This window comes from Pogona vitticeps, chromosome 1 (assembly GCF_051106095.1).
Source record: "Pogona vitticeps strain Pit_001003342236 chromosome 1, PviZW2.1, whole genome shotgun sequence".
NCBI lineage: Eukaryota > Metazoa > Chordata > Lepidosauria > Squamata > Agamidae > Pogona > Pogona vitticeps.
The window spans coordinates 133,941,638-133,961,995 of record NC_135783.1 but is presented as its reverse complement, the minus strand read 5'-3'; the positions used below and the strand labels follow the sequence as shown (position 1 = coordinate 133,961,995).

The 20,358-nt window shown below is 41.7% G+C and overlaps 1 long non-coding RNA gene across 2 annotated transcripts in view; it reads left to right on the top strand.

The window, feature by feature from the left end:
* The window catches only part of LOC140707518 (uncharacterized), a 42,971-nt gene extending 24,016 nt beyond the window's left edge, over nt 1-18,955 (top strand). Inside the window, exons 2-3 of one of the 2 annotated variants that reach the window (XR_012087629.2) lie at nt 16,797-16,909; nt 18,906-18,955. This is a non-coding gene — a long non-coding RNA (uncharacterized LOC140707518). Of the gene's footprint in view, nt 1-16,796; nt 17,085-18,905 lie in introns of both variants that reach the window. The other variant, XR_013542510.1, reaches the window with a different exon arrangement.
* Nucleotides 18,956-20,358: the final 1,403 nt, after the last annotated feature.

The window sequence follows — 20,358 nt, the reverse complement described above, 5'->3', positions numbered from 1 at the left end:
TTTTTGCTAAGATTTCTTTCTTGAGTCTGTTTCAAAATCTTGTCAGACGCCCAAGTGTTTGTTTTCATTCCACAGACTCTCAGGTAAGCCTGTTTTTGTTTGTTCTGATTCACAGAAGCTGCAAACATGAAGCTTTTGTTTACACTCTCATTATCTTGCGCAGACTTAAATAATCTGGAAATATTTTGATTTTCCTCCCCTCACTTCTGTGAGACAGGGAAACCTCACCAAAAAGGATCACTCTTACTTCTGCTGGCAAGGTATTTTGAATGTAGCTATAATAAATTTTGAATTGGCTTCTACTGGTCCCTTGATGACAACTTCTGTAGTTTGGATTTACAAAGTGAGACCATCCTACTGCATTGTTTAGGGAGTGCAGATGTTCCTGAGAACCCACGTCATGCATCTTACACTGGGCAAAATCCTGTTGCATAAAGTTATGCCAGTGTAAACTGGATCTGGTCTTGGAAATAAGTAATTGAAATTAACTGAAATCTTATCACCCCCTTTCAGATTCTGAGATTCCCTTGGGCTCTCTTTGGAGCCTTGGGATGGAGAGGGGAAACTTTTGGTAGTCCAAAACTGCTGCCAGATTGCCACTGCCAGGGTCAAGATGGCTGGTGGCAATCCAGCAGCAGTTTTTGACTGTTAAAGGCTTCCTCTTCCTGTCCTGAGGCTCCCAAAAGGAGCCATGGAAAGCCTCAGAATCTGAGGGGAAGGGCACGGGAAGCTTTCAATTAGTTTGAATTAATTATTTTGGGCACCAGATCTGGTTTATGAGTAACAGAGTAACTTTCCAGAACAGGATTTTGTCCAGTGTCAATTTCTGGGCTACGAACACACATGTGACAATCTATTTCTTCTCCTTCAGATGCCACTGTTTACAACCCAGAGTGGTGAATCAGACCAGATGGGTGGGATACAAATCAAATCAAATCAAATAAAATAAATAAATAAATAAACCATAGCTTGGAAACCTTGTAACACTCAGAATCTTGCAGCCAGCTATGACCGGTTCTGGAGCAGCAGTCTGAAAAAGTAACTTTTTTCAAGCTCTGGTTGTCATACAGATTCTCTGGAATCCTTTGGCTTGCATTAAGAACAGTCACAACTTCTTAGAAAGTACATATTTGTTTATTTAAGCCTGAAAATGAATGGAGGCCAAGATCCTCTCACAGCAACTAGTCATTTTGCCAGTACTAGTTGTCTTGATATTAACAACCCATAATAGTAGATGCTTCTTCCCATGCTATCTCTGGACAATTCCCCACCTACAAATATATACCTCTGAATTCCCCACAGTCATGTTGCTTGCATTTTATGCACACGTGAAACTCTGCTGCTTCCAGAATTAAAACACCAGGTCCTACAAATGTTTTTGCTCTAAAAGCCACAAAAGTCATTATTTCCACATTTCCTCCTTCCATGAACTTATTTCTAGCCGCCTAGAGTGGTCTTAATTGACTAGATAGGCGGGATATAAAATAAATAAATAAATAAATAAATAAATAAATAAATAAATAAATAAATAAATAAATAAATAAATAAATAAATAAATAAATAAATAAATAAATTTCTGTTTCAAATACAGCTCAGAAGAAGGAGAAAAGAATGGCCAGGAGGAACCACTGTTCCACTTGCCTTTAATGGGTCAGAATCCTGTTTGCAAAGCCTATGTAAGAAAAGGATGTTTAGCCTACATTGTCTGTACTTCTCTCTGGTCCAGAAACCACTCCATGCCTGCTGAAAGAAATTTTAGAGAGTAGGTACATATTAAGAAGAATGAAATGGATTATCCCCAATATAATACTTTCATGAGGCAAGGGCAAAATGGGGGGGGGCATGGGGAATGGAGTCCACCTGCAGGCAGAGGACTAACTGGTGGGGTTGACTAAACTTGCCATCTTTCAGGCTTTCAGAAGAACCTCAAGGCACGATAGTTAAACCGCTGTACTGCAGCCAAAACTGTACTCACGACCTGGGGTTCAATCCCAGGTAGCCGGCTCAAGGTTCACTCAGCCTTCTATTCTTCCGAGGTGGATAAGATGCATACCCAGCTTGCTGGAGTGGGGGGCAATGTGCAGCCTGCACAGTTAACTTGCAAATTGCTCAGAGAGTGCTTTAAGTGCTATGGAGTGGTATATGAGCAGCAAAGTTTGCTTTTGTTTTTATTTTCAGGCATGAATCCCATGGTTTTAAAAATTGTGTTTCACTCAAATCAGGTTCCAGAATTCCTGCCAATAGAAGGGCTGTAAATACACTCTTGGGGAGTTAAGAAAAAGGAGAGGGGGCAGGAGCAGGGCATGACGTTCCCTTTGGGAGGCATGGTGCCCAGCCCTTCACAAGTCCATAGAGACAGGAGGCATCACCCACCCACAAGAGTAAGACAAAAGAAAAAGAGCATGGCATCGAGGCTGCACGTGATGAGCAGGGTTGCACTGGCTTGCAGCTAAGTGACAGGAAATACACTTTCCCCAGTTCATTGGAAACGTGTAATTCTAGCCAAAGTTTTGAAAGAATAACATTCATGAATAAAATTAGTGGAGGGAAAAATGATTTGTGGAAGCATTTCCATGGAGAAATCACTTGGCATAAGAAGGGTTAAGTATCTGCTCTCATAAATTAACTCAGTAGAGGCAATGTTGGTCCTGCTGGCCAGGGTTGATTGGAGATTTAATCATCATCTTAGAACTGCAGAGCTGGAAGGGACCCTCTGGATCATCAAGTCCAGCCCCTGTCGAGAAGGCCCAGTGGGGAATCGAACTGCCAACCTCTGGCACCCCAGCCAGAGACCTAAGATACTGAGCTATCCAGTTGAGTCCAATAACCACTGCAGGGCTCCACTTTACACATCCCTGTTTCAGAAATACATTCCCCCACTGCTCCCCCCCCCATACTGGGTATTTTAAAAGACATTGCCTTTCAAAGACATTTAAAATAAAGTTTTAAACTCTTATTTTAAGGCAATTGCACGAAGAGTGATCAGCATGCCAAATTCTGTATTTTAATCTTTTCCTTCTCCAAGTCAAACAGTACTCAGAGATGGGAGTGCCAAAAAAGGAAATGAATGGTAAACTTGAAATCCAAGCTAAGAGAATTTGCTTGAATTTTTATTCTGCCAAAATTTGTTTCCATTTTACTGTCTGTATGCTTTGTCAAAACAGATTGCCAGATTGTTATTTTTCAGTACAGTTTGCTAATGTCTTTTCTTCTCCTTTCCCCACTGAAATGTAATTTAATTATTGCCACGGCCACTTGCTAGTGCATTATGTCTTCAGGATACATTTTTGCCATTTCTCTCCCCAAGTGGAATGGAGCTCTTCACTGTTTCCTTCTCCTGTTCCTCCCCAACCCACTTCCTAGCAAAACCTGTTATCAGTTGCATTACCGGGATTAGAACTCGCAACTTGAGCAACGCCTCCTATCTCTAAGGGATTCCCCAATTGTTTACTGAGGCTGTGTCCTCCAGGATAAAATCCTCTGTGCTAATCTTCTACTCTCTCTTTAAATCTGTTATGAACTTCTATAAGTTCTTAGGAGTAATAAAATGTTTTAAGTAGTTGACTGAGATTGCATTTCTTGGAATCTGATAAATGGTACATAAATGTTTCCTAACCGTTTGTTAGACAGGGACGTGGTGGCGCTGTGGGTTAAACCGCAGAAGCCTCTGTGCCGTAAGGTCTGTAGATCTTCAGCTGTAAGATCGAATCCACGTGACGGAGTGAGTGCCTGTCACTTGTCCCAGCTCCCGCCAACCTAGCGGCTCAAAAGCATGCGAATGCGAGTAGATATATAGGGACCACCTTGGTGGGAAGGTAACAGCGTTCCGTATCTAAGTTGCACTGGCCATGTGACCACGGAAGATTGTCTTCGGACAAATGCTGGTTCTATGGCTTGGAAACGGGGATGAGCACCGCCCCCTTAGAGTCGAACACGACTGGACAAAAATTGTCAAGGAGAACCTTTACCTTTACCTTTACCGTTTGTTAGAAGGAATGTGGAGCCAATGGGTAGTCATTTGATAAAAACAACAACACTATGCCATCCTCTTAGTCTCCTCACTTATTGTAACACTCACACAGCAGTAATAATAATGGGTCTTTTCCAGTGAGTCTTCTCATGAGATGGCCAAAGTATTGGAGCTTCAGCTTCAAAGTATTGGAGCCTCAGCTTCAATAATCTGTCCTTCCAGTGAGCACTCAGGGTTGATTACCTTCAGAACAGGTAGGTTTGTTCTCCTTGCAGTCCAGGGGACTCTCAAGAGCCTCCTCCAGCACTAGTTGGAGTCTCGAGTTTAACTTTACCATATTGAACAAATAAGTTTCAGGTTTCATCTCCATTTTTATTTTTAAATCTATGGTGATTATTTTTTTCTATTCCTTTCCAAAATTTTCTAATACATTTACATCGCCGCCACATATGATATAGTGTTCCTTTTAGTGTTTTGCATCTCCAACATTTATCTTTCTGATTTTTCTTCTCCTTTGCCAATTTCTCTGGTGTCATATACCATCTATATAACATCTTCATATAATTTTCTTTCAATTCTGTATTTATTAATAGTTTTGGTTATCATTCCATGCTCTATAACAATCCTTTGCTTGAATTGTTTTACCTAATTCCTGCATCCATTTTATCATATTTTCTTTAATTACTTCCTGTTCCATGTTTCTTTCCAATAATAGTTTATACAACTTTGCAATTTGGTGATTTTCTTTTCCCCATATTATCTTCTCTAGTTCTGTAGCTTCTTTAACCAATCCTATTAATTTATTATCCATTTTCATTCTTTCTGATAGCTGTCTATGTGGAAACCACTGACATACTATACCTACTTTATTCATTTCTTCTCTTGTTCTTAATCTTAGTTGTCTGTCATCTTCCTCTATGAGTAGATCGTTATATGTTAACCATTTATCATTCTTCATATCAACTTCCTTTGAGAAAGCTTCATGGGGGGAATCTTACTATTTTGTGTCAAACTGAATTTATTTCAGCAGGCATTTGCTATTTGCATTAGTAGTGTATAGTACACACAGATTATTCTGGACTGTATAGTACAGTTATTAAAATTCCTTTTTTGGTACCTTGTCTTGTTGCTGATTTTTGCATCACTTCATCCTGTACACTGATCTGAATATTTGCCAAGATATTATAGAAATATTTTTAATAAAAATAAATGAAAAACAGATGTCTTCTTGTTGTTTAGTCGTTTAGTCGTGTCCGACTCTTCGTGACCCCATGGACCAGAGCACGCCAGGCCCTCCTGTCTTCTACTGCCTCCTGGAGCTGGGCCAAATTCATGTTGGTCGCTTCGATGACATTGTCCAGCCATCTCGTCCTCTGTCGTCGCCTTCTCCTCTTGCCCTCACACTTTCCTAATGTCAGGGTCTTTTCCAGGGAGTCTTCTCTTCTCAGGAGATGGCCAAAGTATTGGAGTCTCAGCTTCAGGATCTGTCCTTCCAGTGAGCACTCAGGGTTGATTTCATTCAAAATTGATAGGTCTACAGATGTCTACTCAGAAATAATTCACATACACTTAATTGGGGTTTACTGACAAATAAATGCTGACTGAATATCTCAGTGAGTTGGGTCTCTGGCTGCAGAGCAAGAGGGCTGGAGTTCAATTCCCCCACTGTGTCTGTATCCTGCAAGCAGAGCCAGCCTGTGTGGCCTTGGGCAAGCTACATGGTCCCAGAGCTCCATCATAAGAAGGGAATGGTGAACTCCTTAAGAGCATTCTGTACCTAGAAAACCCCGGGAAGGGTCATCATAAGCCAAAACTGACTAGCTGGCACATAGTTATCAAGTGCACAGATACAGAATTGCAGCTTTCCAGCATGATACTATGAAATGTGAACTCCAACAATTTTCATGGAACTTACTCTCAGGCATATTTATAGGATTTTAGCATCAGTTGGAATTCACATTAACTGATTTTTACATATAAGGAAAAAAAACCCCACATCCTTCTTTTGTTCATAGATGACACACACATGGCAAAAATGGTGGCTACCATATAAAAGAAGGATGGATGTATTTTGCATCTCTTACTAGGTGTCCGTAAATGCTTAAATTTGAAAAGAATAATTTTTTAAAAAATGTCATCGGCTGCCTCCATTCTTGATGGTGGTTCTGTCGAACAATTTCCGTTTTGTGGACATCTTGCGCATCTTCCTCACTGTAATTTGCCCCTATGCTGAATTTTATACCGCTTTATAAAAACTAAATGGAACATGATAATGATTTTAATTACACAACACTGCATTTTATATGAGAAGTGGTACAAACATGGTTATCATGGAAGCGATAATGTAAAATGGATCAGTTGCTTTGTCATTTAGATAAGTTATTCTATTGTTGACTTACTGCGAAGACAACCCCAGCCCCTCCCTAAAATAACAACAAACACATACCATAGCTGCAGTAAAAACAAAAAGCCACAGGTTTATTAGTTACAGCAGTAGTTAACCTGGTGAAGCACTGGGTTGGATCCTGCTCATTGGGGGCCCTGAATGCCGCCTGATGTTACCCTCTGTTTCTACAGGACCCTTCCTGTGAGACCACTTGGAATGGCAGATTTCCTGGAGCCATGCAGACATTATGCCACTTTGTGGCTCCTCACCAACCCAGAGGCAGAGGCAACTGTCCCTCCTGAGCTGTGACAGCCGAGGCCCTCCCTCAGTTCCTACTTAGGGATTCCATACTGACTGTGACCTGCAGGTCCTGTGACCATTGTGGCCCATCCCTATGCCCCCAACTGCCCCACTGGGTTGTGACAATAAAGGAAGAGCCACTGAACACCAAATAGCGCAATCATAGATCTTTTGTACAAAAGTGTCAACAGTGTAATCAAAGAGGGTGGACTGGGTGGGTGGGAGCTGCATGAAAGAAACTGGGGCTCGGCAGGTCCCCAACTTCTGCTTTTGAGCACTGCCAATGGACTCCTGCAAAGCCCTGCCTTTTCCGGTCTGCCAACCCGCTCCTGCTCTTCACTTGGTCACACTGGTCTATCCTGGCCATCCAGCGCAACCTTTCCTGGGTGTGGGTGCCAGAAGCCCTCTTGCCTGCCCATCCACTCAGTCACTATCATCATGTGGCCTCCCTGCTCAGAGGGGGCTGTTTGCCATTCGGCAACAAGACAGGAACCAAGCAAGCCTGCATTCCTGTCTTTTAACAAAGCTGGATATAAACTTGGAAATCACAGCAGAGTATAGCTCAGTATAAAAATCTAAGAATGTTTATGCAGAAGTTAGTCCCATTGAACTCAATGAGGCTTATCCTCTAGTAGATACATTTAACAGGTGACATTCGCTGGAGTTACTATGAGAAATTAAACACTTTGGGCTTTAGAAGAGGCTTTGTCATCTATCTGGTTTGTTCAAGCCCTATCTTTCTTCTATTGAGCAACCTGCAATTGCATTACCTTTTTTTGATGCCACATCATGTGGCTCTGAAATCCCCAGGCACAGGTAGGTAACCTCTAGGGGAAAGGATGTCCCAGATGTATTCCTGGTGTATGGAAGATATAAACGGAGCCTTGCTATGAGGAGGGGAAGACCTGCCACTAGAGAGAACCTGCAGGGAGCAGGCTTGCCAAACAGAGGTGAGCCAGGGACTCCTTTCCAACCTTGGCAAGCCCTGAAAGAAGAGACCTGGGAGATGTCCCAGACAGTTTCTGAGGGGAATAGTGGGCAGAGAACCAAAGAAGACCCTGAGCCACCTCGGGAGTGGGATTCATAAAGAAGATCCCTAATGTGGGGTCTGTGTCCAGTTGAGAGCCCCTAAGAGAGAGAGAGAGAGAGAGAGAAGGAGAAATACAAGGGACCCCAGTTCCTCTACAAACCCCCCTACTGGGTGGGAATGGAAGAGGAAGGCTCAGAAAGAGCAGTAGTTTAGCCTGAAACCTGGATAACCGAATTGCCACTCAGCTTTGATGTTGATAGAGAAAGAGGCAAAGGAATGCCAGCACCAGGAGGAGGCAGTGGCAGTGACCCGCATGGGACCACCCTGAAGAGACAGCCAATGCCACTGCCGTCACTGCAGGCATACCACCCCTCGCGGTTGAGGGCAGGATGATTACCAAATCCATTTGGACCTTGACTTCAGTGAATAGAACGGAGGTTGGGAGAGGCTTTCAGCATCTCTCCGAGAAAAGAACTGAGGCATCACAGACTGTATATAGTGATGAAAGGAACTGAGCAGAAGGAACTGAGGTTATTGTATGTTGATCCCTCCCTTGTTATAAAAGCCTTGTTTTGTTGCAACTCTCGTGTCCAATGTTCGTGGAACACAAGATGGAAGAAGTAAAAAAATTTTTAAAGCTTCTCTTTTTTAGGTGCAGGCAGGATCGCCCTATTTTGGTTTGTTACCAACATGTGCAATCACTGTGATTGACCCAAAGTGGAGTTTGCTGCTTTAAATCTCCTATCTGGCTCCAGTTTCCCAATATTGTAATGCTTAGTCACTTAATGGCATTAGGGAATTAAAAACTTCCTCTGCTTCACAGAGGAGCACAGGATGTTTTCCTCCCAAGAGAAGGAGACAAGAGGCAACTTTTTATTGTTTTGGTTGCTTTCTTTCTTTTCTTAAGGGAGGTGGACCAAATAAGGTCATTAGGTGTGGATGCAAGAATCACACCAAATAATGTACTGCACCTGTATGTGACCTTATTTAGCCTGATCCAGCCAACACCAGTTCAGCCAAGTCTTCTGTTGGGTTAGGCTAGGCTAGGCTAGGTTAGCAGCTATGGGAGTTTCAGTATGTTTATCACAATTCTCAAATGGCAACACCCTGCGATTCCCAGGTTTTTTATTCAAAATGTCCGGATCAGTTGCTAATTTCACTGGATATTGTTGCACAGCAGACCTGTTTTTGGAGCTGTTAGAGAAGTGACCTGGGGTTCTGTCCTTCATAGGAATGCTACAGGTGGTGCCATGGTTTTTGGGAGCCGCAGAAGCCTGTGCTGAAGGGTCAGAAGACCAGCAGTCGTAAGATCGAATCTACACGATGGAATGAACTCCCGTTGCTTTGTGCCCAGTTCCTCGCCAACCTAGCAGTTCGAAAGCATGTAAATGTGAGTAGATAAATAGGTACCACCTCGGTGGGAAGGTAAAACGGCGTTCCCTAGTCACGCTGGCCATGTGGCAACGGAAAATGTCTTCAGACAAGCGCTGGCTCTACGGCTTGAAAAGCGGGATGAGCACCGCCCCCTAAAGTCGGACACGACTGGACTAAAAATGTCAAGGGGAACCTTTACCTTTACCTTTAAGGTTGCTCTTCAGACACTTGCCTATGCAATTAGTGATTATAACATTAATTTTAAAAAGCAGTTAGACAGCCATTGGCACCACACAGAACTGAGGAAAGCTGTAGTGCAGCTGGTGGGGAGTGAAGGGACACAACCTGCCCTGGGCTGGGAGACCGCAAAAGGAGAAGACTACAACACCAGTCTTTCATATATGCTGTCTCTCCCCCACGTCCTTTAATATCGTCAACGCAGCATACTTTGGGGATAGAAAAGTAGCATTTTTGTAATTTGTTTCTCTTTCCAACTTTTCCCTCTTTCTCAGCCTTTGGAAGGGTGTGCAAGCAGCAGATACTGCAAAGAGAGCAAAACTCCCAACTTGAAAGGGCTCAGAAGTGTTTAAAGCTAGCATTTGGCGTCTATCAGCAAAGAGCAGCAGCTCTCCATGTAGGAAATTTTAGGCTATAAATTCTTCTCCGGCTAGATTATATGCAGTACAAGTGTTGACTTTCAATTTATACCTTTTGATATGAGTCATTGAATGCTCTGATTCTGAGTTTATTTGTCCTGTCTTCGGCAAAATGGATTGAATATGGGGGGTTAGCCAAGCGTGGCGCATTGTCTCTGTGCCTCAGATGTTACACTGATGAAATCTTACTGCCTGGCACTTATCTTGGAGGAATATAAAAATTTGATTTGGTCTGCTGCCAGATTTCCTTTCCCCCACTCTGGACCACAGAAGGAACATCTGGGAGGACACTGTATCCATTAATCCAAATTCTGAACACTTTTCAGCCGCTGGTGGGAAGAGAAAAAACTGGTCTTGTTTGAATCTGCTTATTAGACTGATGCTCCTGTTTCTTCCATTAGACGCCAATAAGGGCCCACATCACTTTTTATTTGGTAGCGCTCTGTTTTCTCTAAATAGGACTGTATCAGAAGTGTCATTAATTATTTCATTTTAAACACTGGCCACAAAAGTGGCACACTGTAGCCTTTCAAAACTTTCCTCTCGTTATTCGTATTTGCTCCGTTGGCTCTGGAAACCTCACGATTCTGGAGTTTCAGGTTTAGTTGGAGCAGCTAGATAGCGATACTCTTAATGAACATGTGTTATTGAACACGTGAGAGAAGGGGGGTGACTTTAGCAGCCGGGTGTCTGTCTTTTCTTCACCTCTTCTGCAAAGAAGCTAAGCACATACATGGTATGCAGATGTGGGTCTTCTTGGTACTACAGGGATCCCTGTGCATTTGAGCTACTGTTGTATCTTTTAATCAGGGGACAGGCATTTACTAGTGAGTCCATCAAACTCTTTTAGATTACAATGAAAGGCATGTCTAAAACCATTTCATTTTCTTTTGCATGACTGTATCATTGCTTGCCAAGGAAGGATGCTTCTGATGATCCAAACCTTTGAGAGCTTTCTGCATGAAGGGGAAGTGAGTTACACAGATTTCCTTGCTACGGCACTAAATTATTTTCATTCACTATAGTCTGGAATATACTGGAATATATATATTTTTAAAAAGTTCAACACTGCTACTGGAGCTAAATGCTCTTTCTGATCTAAGTTCTACTTCTCTGTTCTGTAAACGTGAACCTGGTTCAAAAGGCATTAACACTCTCGTAAAGTTCATTTCAGCAGTGAGCAAAAGACGTGCTAAAAGCAATGGTTTGCTTTCTGGAAAAAAGAGAACACCTCACTCTCTATATTGTGAGAGTGTTCATTATTTAATTCTCTGTATCTCTATGGTCTCCCCTATTTGGTGCTGCTTTGTCACATTTACAAGAATGGAAAAGAATGTGAAATACTTTTTCTCTGTTCATCATAGGACTGTTAGCAGGTAATGAAGATGGAGAGACATGACCATGACTGGTGATCAGAATTAACTTATTTTAAACCAATGAAGCTACAAATTAAATCAGAAATGTAAAGCAGCACCTTAATTCCACTTATTATTTAAAGGAAACATGTAGCTTAAGTTTGTAATTTTGCATTTAAAATCTTCCTGAATTCCGGAATTAAATCAGTGTTAGCGCTAGAGTGGTGTTCTTTCTCAAGTCAAAGAGATTACAGGATACAAAGTTAGCACTTAAAGCACTCTCTGGGTAGTTTACAACGTAATTATGCAAGGAACATTTTGTCCCCCAGCAAGCTGGGTAATCAATATACTGACCTCAGAAGGATGGACAGCTGAGTCAACCTTGAGCTGGCTACCTGAGCCCATTGGGATCAAACTCAGGTTGTAAGCAAATTCTTGAATGCACTACTTCTAAACAATCTGTGAAGTGGCCCACCCCAGCTACTCCCATCTCTGTTAATATAATCCATGCCATCCTTTGGCAAGAATACCCTTCAGGGCTATACATAGGAGAAACTGGACAATTTTCGTGCAAAGTAATTAATGGACTTAAATATAAATTAACCTTGTAATTTAAAGGTTAAGAAAAGAGAATTTCATCAAATTTTTTATAAAGGTAATAGTACATCGAAAGAAGATATAGAAAATTTTATTAAAGAAAATGTAAAGAGTAAACTATTAGAAAATGATAAAAGGGAATTAGAAAAAAAGATAAAGGATGAAGAGATCACAGAGATTATTAACAAATTAAATAATGGTAAAACTTCAGGCTTTGATGGAATGGGATCAGAATATTATAAAGCTTTTAAATCAATATTGATCCCCAAGTTAAAAATTCTTGGAAATATTAATTAACAACTTTTATTCCAAAACCCAAATTGGGTTTAAGATTGTATTTAACACCAACAAAATTGAATAAAATTAATTGTAGTTATCTGAATGTCTGTTGGAAATGTGAGAAGGAAATTGGTACATGTTTTCATATGTAGTGAAATGTGAAAAAGTACAAAGATTTTGGAAACAAATCTTTAAAGAACTAAATGACATATGTGAAAAAGATATAGAATTTAACCCTGAGATAGCTCTGTTATCAATATTTGAGAATGTGGAATATGGTAAGATGACTAAAGAATTGATTACCAATTTATTAACAGTAGCTAGATTAATAATAGTTAGGAATTGGAAATCAAAGTCTGAATTTTGAATGGAAGAACAGTATAATGAAATATGGAAGATAACTATAAATGATAAGTTAACTTGTAACTTAAAGGTTAAGAAAGGAGAGATGAAAAAGAATAATTTCTATGATATATGGGGCAGATTTCTTGAATATGTGCTAACAAGATAAAAAGGGAAAGCTCCAAATCAGGAATCAATGCAGTTCTGGAGAAGAGGACAATAAAGGAAGAAGAAGAATAAAGATAGAGGAAGAAAAGGATTACTGCAAGAGGTCCCGACTATGGTGGTGGGGAACATGGTCAATTTGTATTTTGGTTTATGTGCTTTATGTTTATGTTGTAGTTTTTTTTAAAAAAAATCTAACATCGAGAATGATTCTCATAATTTGCCACTTGCGTCCACTATGCTATTGTTACCTTCTAGACTAATGATGGAAATTATTCGCAGCCTATTCCGTTACTAACGAACCATTGTCACTTTGTTCATTATCTGTATCTGGTCATGGGGCCGTGTATAAATATGGCAGTCATATAATTGCACTCTTATGTCTGTGGAAATGGACTTGGCCCATGAAAGCTCGCATTAAAATTTAGCAGTCAGTCTTTAACATTGTTGAATTTGATTGTTCAGCTTAGTAACAAAGCAGTTACCCATTCTGAGTTTGTTTTGCAATGGAAAGGAAAGATCTAAATTTTATTAATAAGGAATACTGAGAATAACAGCAAAAGAGAGAGAGCCATCATTTACCAATGGAATGAATGGATGGATGGATAGTTATATCTGCCTGTGCATGTGCACGAGACTGCCTTGTATATTAAATTTAAATCTTTCCTAATATTTGATTGTTTTACAGGTTGGCCTTATCACATACCTCTTTTAAATGTAACTCTAATGCAGCCCTGAACTTCTATGGTGAGCCTCTCAAACAAAATCTGTCACCCAGCTGCCTTGTTCAGCCCTGATACTAAGAAAGAGCAGGAGGCAGCTTCTGGGTCAAGGTGGGTCAGAGAGGGTTGAATCTCAAATGTGTTCCCGTGATGTCTTTGTGCGGCCCACCTCAGGGCAAGGGGCCCCAAGAAAATGGTGAAGGCAGCAGTTTTCTCCCCAAGAGATGATGTGCCTGAGAAGGGCACGGGGGGCACCAGAACTGGGGTAAGGGTGGCACCATTGCCGCTGCTTTCGTGGTTGGGAAAGAGACTTATGGAGCACCAGACCTTGCCTTCCCTCTCCATGCCAAGCAGCTCCAGCAGAATCAAGGGAGGGTTTGTGTCCCCACCCCACCCCGATTCCCAGCAAATCTCTCCTGTGCACACCAGCCTCTTCCAGTACATATACGAGGGGGAGGAGGAGACAGACGAGACTCAGGTGGACACTCTTTCAGAAGCCCATGGCATTGAAATTACCCCTGCGCCACCAGCTGAACTTGCCCCATCAGTTACTGGAACTAGTAGTGCTGAGAAGTTACCAATCCCTGTTAAGAGAAAACAATGACTATACAGTATTCATAGTGACTGCAACAGAGTTCCAAAGATCTGGAAATTCCAAATTTTTCCAAATTCTGAACTTGAAGGGCCGTAATGTCAAATCTGAATTCCAAATCCAAATGTTGGTGTTTGTGCACATCTCTGTCCTCCCGCCCTAGTGTGGCTGGCATGCTCTCCACTGCTCACAAATTGGGATTAACCCTTTTCTGAATGTCTTCATATGGCTAATAAATCCCATGTGTATGTTTATCTGGGAGACACACTTTGTATTGGAATTCACAGACACTGAATGTCTCAGGTATCCCTAAGTAAAACTGACTTGGGGAAAGTTCGGTATCTCTCCTGCAGGCCTGGCATTAAACAGATGCTAAGTCTGGAGAGAGGACCAAATAGTGAGCATCTTCCAGCCTTTTAAATAACGTCTCTCCTCCCCCTTTTACAGGTGAACGGAGGAGATTCCCACTGAAAAATGCAAGCCTGTTGCTTCCATAGGATGCTGGGCCTAGACTAATTGTTTCCTTGACGGTCTCTCTATTTCTCATTTAAGCCCCAAATGATCTGTCAGTGATAAAGCAGTGGTGGTGGGAGATCCCACTCTCTCTAGTCCATGGAAAGAAAAGCCAGAGTGCTAAAGCTGTTTCTCAGTATGAGGCTGTTTTCCTCGGGAGCTTTGCACAGTGTGAGCTGAAAGGAGAAATCACAGAATGCCCAGTTTTGCTAACGTGCGAGCCGATTGGGTTGCCGGGGGGGACCTGCATCAGAGTTACTGGAGGGGAGGAGGGAAGTCAAGGTCTGATGATCCTGCCTAGATCATTATTTATGGTATAGCGGTGATGTGCCACGTCCTTGACTGAGGCATGGCGGGTTTTCGCAAGCCACGTCTGCTCCCTAAATTTATTGATCTCATTAGAAGATAAAAATGACGAAGACAGCTCATAATACTTCTGAGAAATGTAAAACTATTAGTGGGTCATTGTCGACGTTATAACATGTCCTTTTAAGCGGCTTAGGAAACTGGTGGCAGCCTATGATACAGGGATTAACCTGTGTTCGAAGTGGATGAGAGCAGACAGAGCGGGATCGTTAATATTCAGCATGGTTCCCAAACTATAGAGCTGCCAAGCAAAATGATACAATGAAGTGATAAATGAAAATGCATTAAAAGCCTACACACACAAAACAAACAAACAAACAAATAAAAGCCCAACAAAGGGAAAGAATGATTCTCTGCTTAACTCTTTTATCTTTTCCCCTTTCAGGGTAAAAATAAAAATACATGTTGTGGCCATCCGTATGAAATTAGAGTTGTTCCATGGAGCAGAATCCAAATTTTAGTAAAATAAAATACAAAAGAAAAAGAACCCAAATCAGTGATGAAGCAGTAACTGTGCTAGGCCCCAACCCAACATGCACACAGTCGGAATTAGCCTCTGTGGCCTCTAGATCGTGTAATGTGTGTATTTTCCTCCATTTTATTTTAAAATCCTGCTCATGCAAACTTCATGAATTCAACCTGGAGGCAGCCTCTTCTCCTGCTGCAGCCACAACCCTCATGTGAAATAATGCATGCGTAAGGGTGCAATTTTCACAACTTCCTGGCTGCCAATCCTATAGCAGTTGTGCAAGTGATCCTGCACTCTCTTGTACCACTAGGCCCCCGGGTGTGTGACAGGTGCATGATCAACAGACTTGCATTTGTTGTATAATTGCTGTTTCTGCCATTTGGTCATCCAGGAGGAAACTGGCAAGCATCTCTCTTTCCAACTTGGGACGCTCTGATTATGATCCTGGATGGATCAAAGGGAAAGTCAGGTGACATACATTTAGGCATAAGTGTGAAGAATAGAAGGAGTGGTGGAGATACAGGTACATCCCACTCCCGCCTCCCTACCTCATCCAGACGTCAGCCCAGTATTGGCAAATTCCACATAGAAGTTTGCAGAAGCTCTTTTCAGGATGTTCAGCTGCATGCGCTTACAGTGCACCTGGGATTTAAAGGCCTGATCCTGGGGTGGTGACAGGGATTCAGAGGGCAATGGTAGGGTTCATAACAGCCTCTTGGTGGGCACATACAGCTCAGGGGTTACACTTTGCTCCCTCTTGCACTAGCTGTCCTAGATTTTGAAGCTACTTCTTTACATTTATGGGAGATCTGGTGCAATCTGTAAAGGCCTACGGGCAGATGATGGACAGTGCTCAGTGAGCTGAGCAAAGCGACAACTAAGTGATGCACTTTGGTTCAATACTGCTGATCCTTCATACCAGAACCAAATCACAATCGAGAGGTGCTATCTACACTAAAAGAAATATAAGATGATGACGAAGAAGTAGCCTGATAGGGACTCAAAAAGAGACTGATTGGCAGATATGAGGGTTGAGCTGGTTTGCAATTGCCCATGTGTCGTGTGGTTGCTGGAAAATGGAGTGAACCAGCCTCTTCCTGAAGCTGTCCAAACTATGGGACAAGTTGCTGTCTGATATCAACCATACTTACCATCCTATTCCTGGGTGGCCAGACACAGCAAAATGTGCCCAGTATTTGCAACAATTGCTGCCACTTCTACTAGCAACTACATCCCATGCAGGTTTATTCACAGGAGTTTTTTTTTCCCAGGGCCTGTGCTGCTCCTGGGATTGGTGGAAGGCTTGCCTGAAGCTCATAGGGAAGCTGTTTCTCAGATCCTGCACAACTGCTGCTCTTGCAGCAGCACCAACGGCAATGGTGAGGCTGGTATAACGAGGAAGCCTACAAGTCGTAATGCGGTGTTGCACCTGTTCCCCTGCTCTGAAAGGGGGACAGGACCCAGCCTAGATCACCCTCTTTATTCTAAGCCCACTCCCATAGCTTGCGGCTTTTTGGGTGCGCTGCTGCTGCTGCAGAAGTACAAAAACACCATGCCAGGAAGCCGCGGTGCCAAGTTATGAATTGGTAGAGATAGAGGCCAAGGCTTTTTAAAACCATTTAACAAACAAACAAACAAACAAAAAAACCCCAAAGCAAACCAAGCCTTCTCCTCTTGCAGCATACGACCTGAGATTTGTCTCCCCACCTGAAGAATCAAAGGAGCAGAGCGATTCCCTGGGACTTCAGCTGGTGCCCTGCAGCCTGCCAACCCTGCCTTGGAAGAGAAGGAAGGTATCTATCTATCTATGTGTCTGCCAACTGCCTCTTCCAGTTCCGCAGACATCTGGAGTCCACTTTAGTAAGGCTGAGAGGCTGAAGGGCAACCTCTTCTGAAAGCAGAATGAAAAACTAAACACCGCTCTGGTATGGGCTACGCTTCCAGAAATGTTCATGGCAGAATGGAAAAGTAAGTTCAGTTCTATATGATATAAAGGGCAGATTGTAAAATCCTTCCATTCTTCGGATACCACAAGATACCAACAAGAATTCTGAGAGTGCTAAAACTGATATCCGCTACAGATTTCTAAGCCAGGAAGTCAATTTGCAAAATGATGGTTGGAAAAGACACGCTGCTATGCTGACTATATTTTGTTTTTTGCTTTGTTCCGGCAATGAGACAATCCACACACTTGTGTGAAGTGCTTAAAATGGGGTGTCATGATTAATACTAATTTTGTTGGTGAATGGCCATTATCCTCCTGTAGAGGCCCAGCGGTGCAGCCGGAATGACATCACCAGCAAATGGGTGCTAATGAGAGAATTCCTTTTTTTGATCTTGTCGCACCTATTAAAACTTGACTTTTTGTTACTCTGTACAAATTGTGCACACCTCAAGATAAGAAAAGGAACTATTTCATGAGGGGGGTGATCTGCTGGTGATGTCCTTCCTGCTGCATCAGTGGAACTCCACAAGAGGTTACCAGCCAATGTTTTTCAAAAATGTGCAATATCTAAATCTAACCAAGATCTACCCCTTCCCATTTTTTCACTGCCTTTGGCAAAGAGGAAAAAAAGTATTGCATTTTCCTTTTCACTGTGCAAGGATGAAACTGGTCAGGATTTACACCCCTACTTCCCACTATTCACCTGGAGGAACCATGACAGTTTATTGTTGGTAGCATCTATGTACTAAATGGCTCTATATACCTAAGTTAGTATACATGTTTTTTAACCATTATATCAATGTAAGAATTCTATGTGGGAGGTTTGGCTAAGAAGAGACTAGCCAATCCAGTGAATTTGCTGGCTGAATCAGATTTGAATTTGTTCTCCCATGTCTTAGGATGATGCTTAGTTTAACCCTACCTGATGCACCCCAGCTGTCTGGAACTGCCATCATCCTCAGTTATATGAATCTCTCATGGCCCAGCTGATGGGGAAGACTGGATTTGTACCCTAATGTAGCTATTCTCAACTTTTTTTAACCACAACCATCAACACAATAAGAAAGAAATATAGGCTGAATCAGGATTGTAACAGTTGCATAACAATTTATTTATTTTATTTTATTATTTTATTTATATCCTGCCTATCTAGTCAACTCGGACCACTCTAGGCGGCTAACAGTCAGCAAATAATAAAAATAAACATATATAAAGCAGCATAAATAGTAAAAAGCTTACAAAGATAGGAAACCAGTGAAGAAGGAAAGAAGAGGAGCACAAACTTCATAAGGTGGTGTGTGATGAGTTGTTTCCACCCTGTCCCCCCTTCAAATGTGCTCCAGGGCCCCCAGGGCCATGCTGCCTAGATATGATCAACGTTGACATCCAATATATTGAGGCATCAGTTTGGGGGTTGCTGCACCACCCAATACACAATGGCAATGCCCCTTGTATACATCTTCGTTTAATAGTGTCAGACAAGTACAACTTTGTTGTATACGCAGAGGCATGAAAGTTTTACTCTTCTGCTCCTTTACCCCGAAGTAAATCCTACTGAATACACTTGGGCGTCCTCCCCAGTAAGTATGCATTGGCTTGTAAACACCATGGAAATGTAAATAAACTATGTAGATGGGGAAGAATTTTTGATCATCACAATCTTGTTTCGGGCTTTATTGGGGCACTAGAACATGGTCCCTATAAACCTTCCTCTGCATACGTTATTTATGTTAGTGAGAAAGGTCGGAATGCTTATAAATGCACTGGGTTCAAGGAGAGTTCCTTGCAGCACAGTAAATGATATCTTTACAATCTTATAAATAATGTTTTTTTCTACTTTTCAGAAGTCTTTCCTCTTCATGGAGAAACAGGACCTTAATAAACCACGGTAAAGTAAGTATTGCAGCTGTAGAAATCTGTACGTAATACAACACAATGTTTGCATGTTCAAAAGACCGGACACTTTCCACATGACATAATGATGATGTCAAAGGGAGGAGGATAAAGATTATAACATAGATGAGGTATAAATCATAAATAACCAGGTTTAAAATGTGGATTTTGGAGTGGATAACCTCTAGAAAGGCCTTTTTCTTTTCTTTTCAACGGGGTAACCATGTTTTATCACTATATTTAGCAATAGTTGCCAGAATCCTATTGGGAAATGTGGAACACAAGGGCTCTACCTCTAGAGGGCTCTGTATTTTAATCTCAATTTGCAGTTAAAACAATGGGGATTTTTGAAAACAAAGGGGATTTTTGCTTGTGCCTGAGATTAGTGGATTCTGCCTTGCTTAAATGGTAGGGAAATAAGAACTTAGGAACAGAATGAACCATTCTAGTTTGTAAGCGAGCAGAGACTGGCATATTTATGATTACTTTTAAGCAAAGACTTCACTTTGGCTATAAGTCTTAATTCGTTTCTATATAATGTGATAACAGATAAACAAATAACTCAACAGAGGGATTTACCTCCCAGTGAACATACATAATGCTAAGTTCCTTATGTACTACATTAATAATCATAAAACTGTGGGGCTAGAAGGGATCCTATGGATCATTGAGTCCAACCCCTGTCTAGGAGGCACAAGTGGGGAATTGAACTTCCAGCCTCTGAGCCTAAACCACTGAGCTATCCAGCAGCATTGCCATTACTCTACCTAAAATCCCATCTTACACTGAAATTATGTTATTAATTTTAATAAGATAATGTATTGGTCAATCACTCCAAAAAGAGGCTAGAAATATTCTGAAAACGGTATACTGGTTGAGTATTTATTATCTACAATAAATAAATAGGCTCCAGAATTCACAAGTTAATTCGAGGTGAGCTGTAAAAGTTAAATGTGACAAGCAACTAAAAGAGGACAAGGATAATGATGCTGAAGCTCTGCTGCATAATTTCATAGGTCTTGACTTTCCCCCTTAATTATCCTGCAAATGTAAGAAAGATGCCAGTTTGTAAAAACAGAGATGTGATAATGATCAGAGAGGTCTGGGTAACTGTGCCATTTTCCCTGGTAACTTAAATGTGGTACGGATTGGCAAACCCTTATGCAGTCACTGGAGTTGCCTTGGTTTGACCAAATACCATCTCTGTCTGGGTCCACAGATCCAATAGTCAGTGCTGGATGTATAAGGGAGCAAAGGGGGCAGTTGCTCTGGGGCCCTTGCCAGAAGAGCCCCTCCTCTGTACAAAAATATAATACTTTTAAAAATTAGTTTCTTTTATTAAAATTTATATTGGGAAACAATACTTTGCCTGCAATCATCTGTAAAAGTGCCTGAATTAACCAT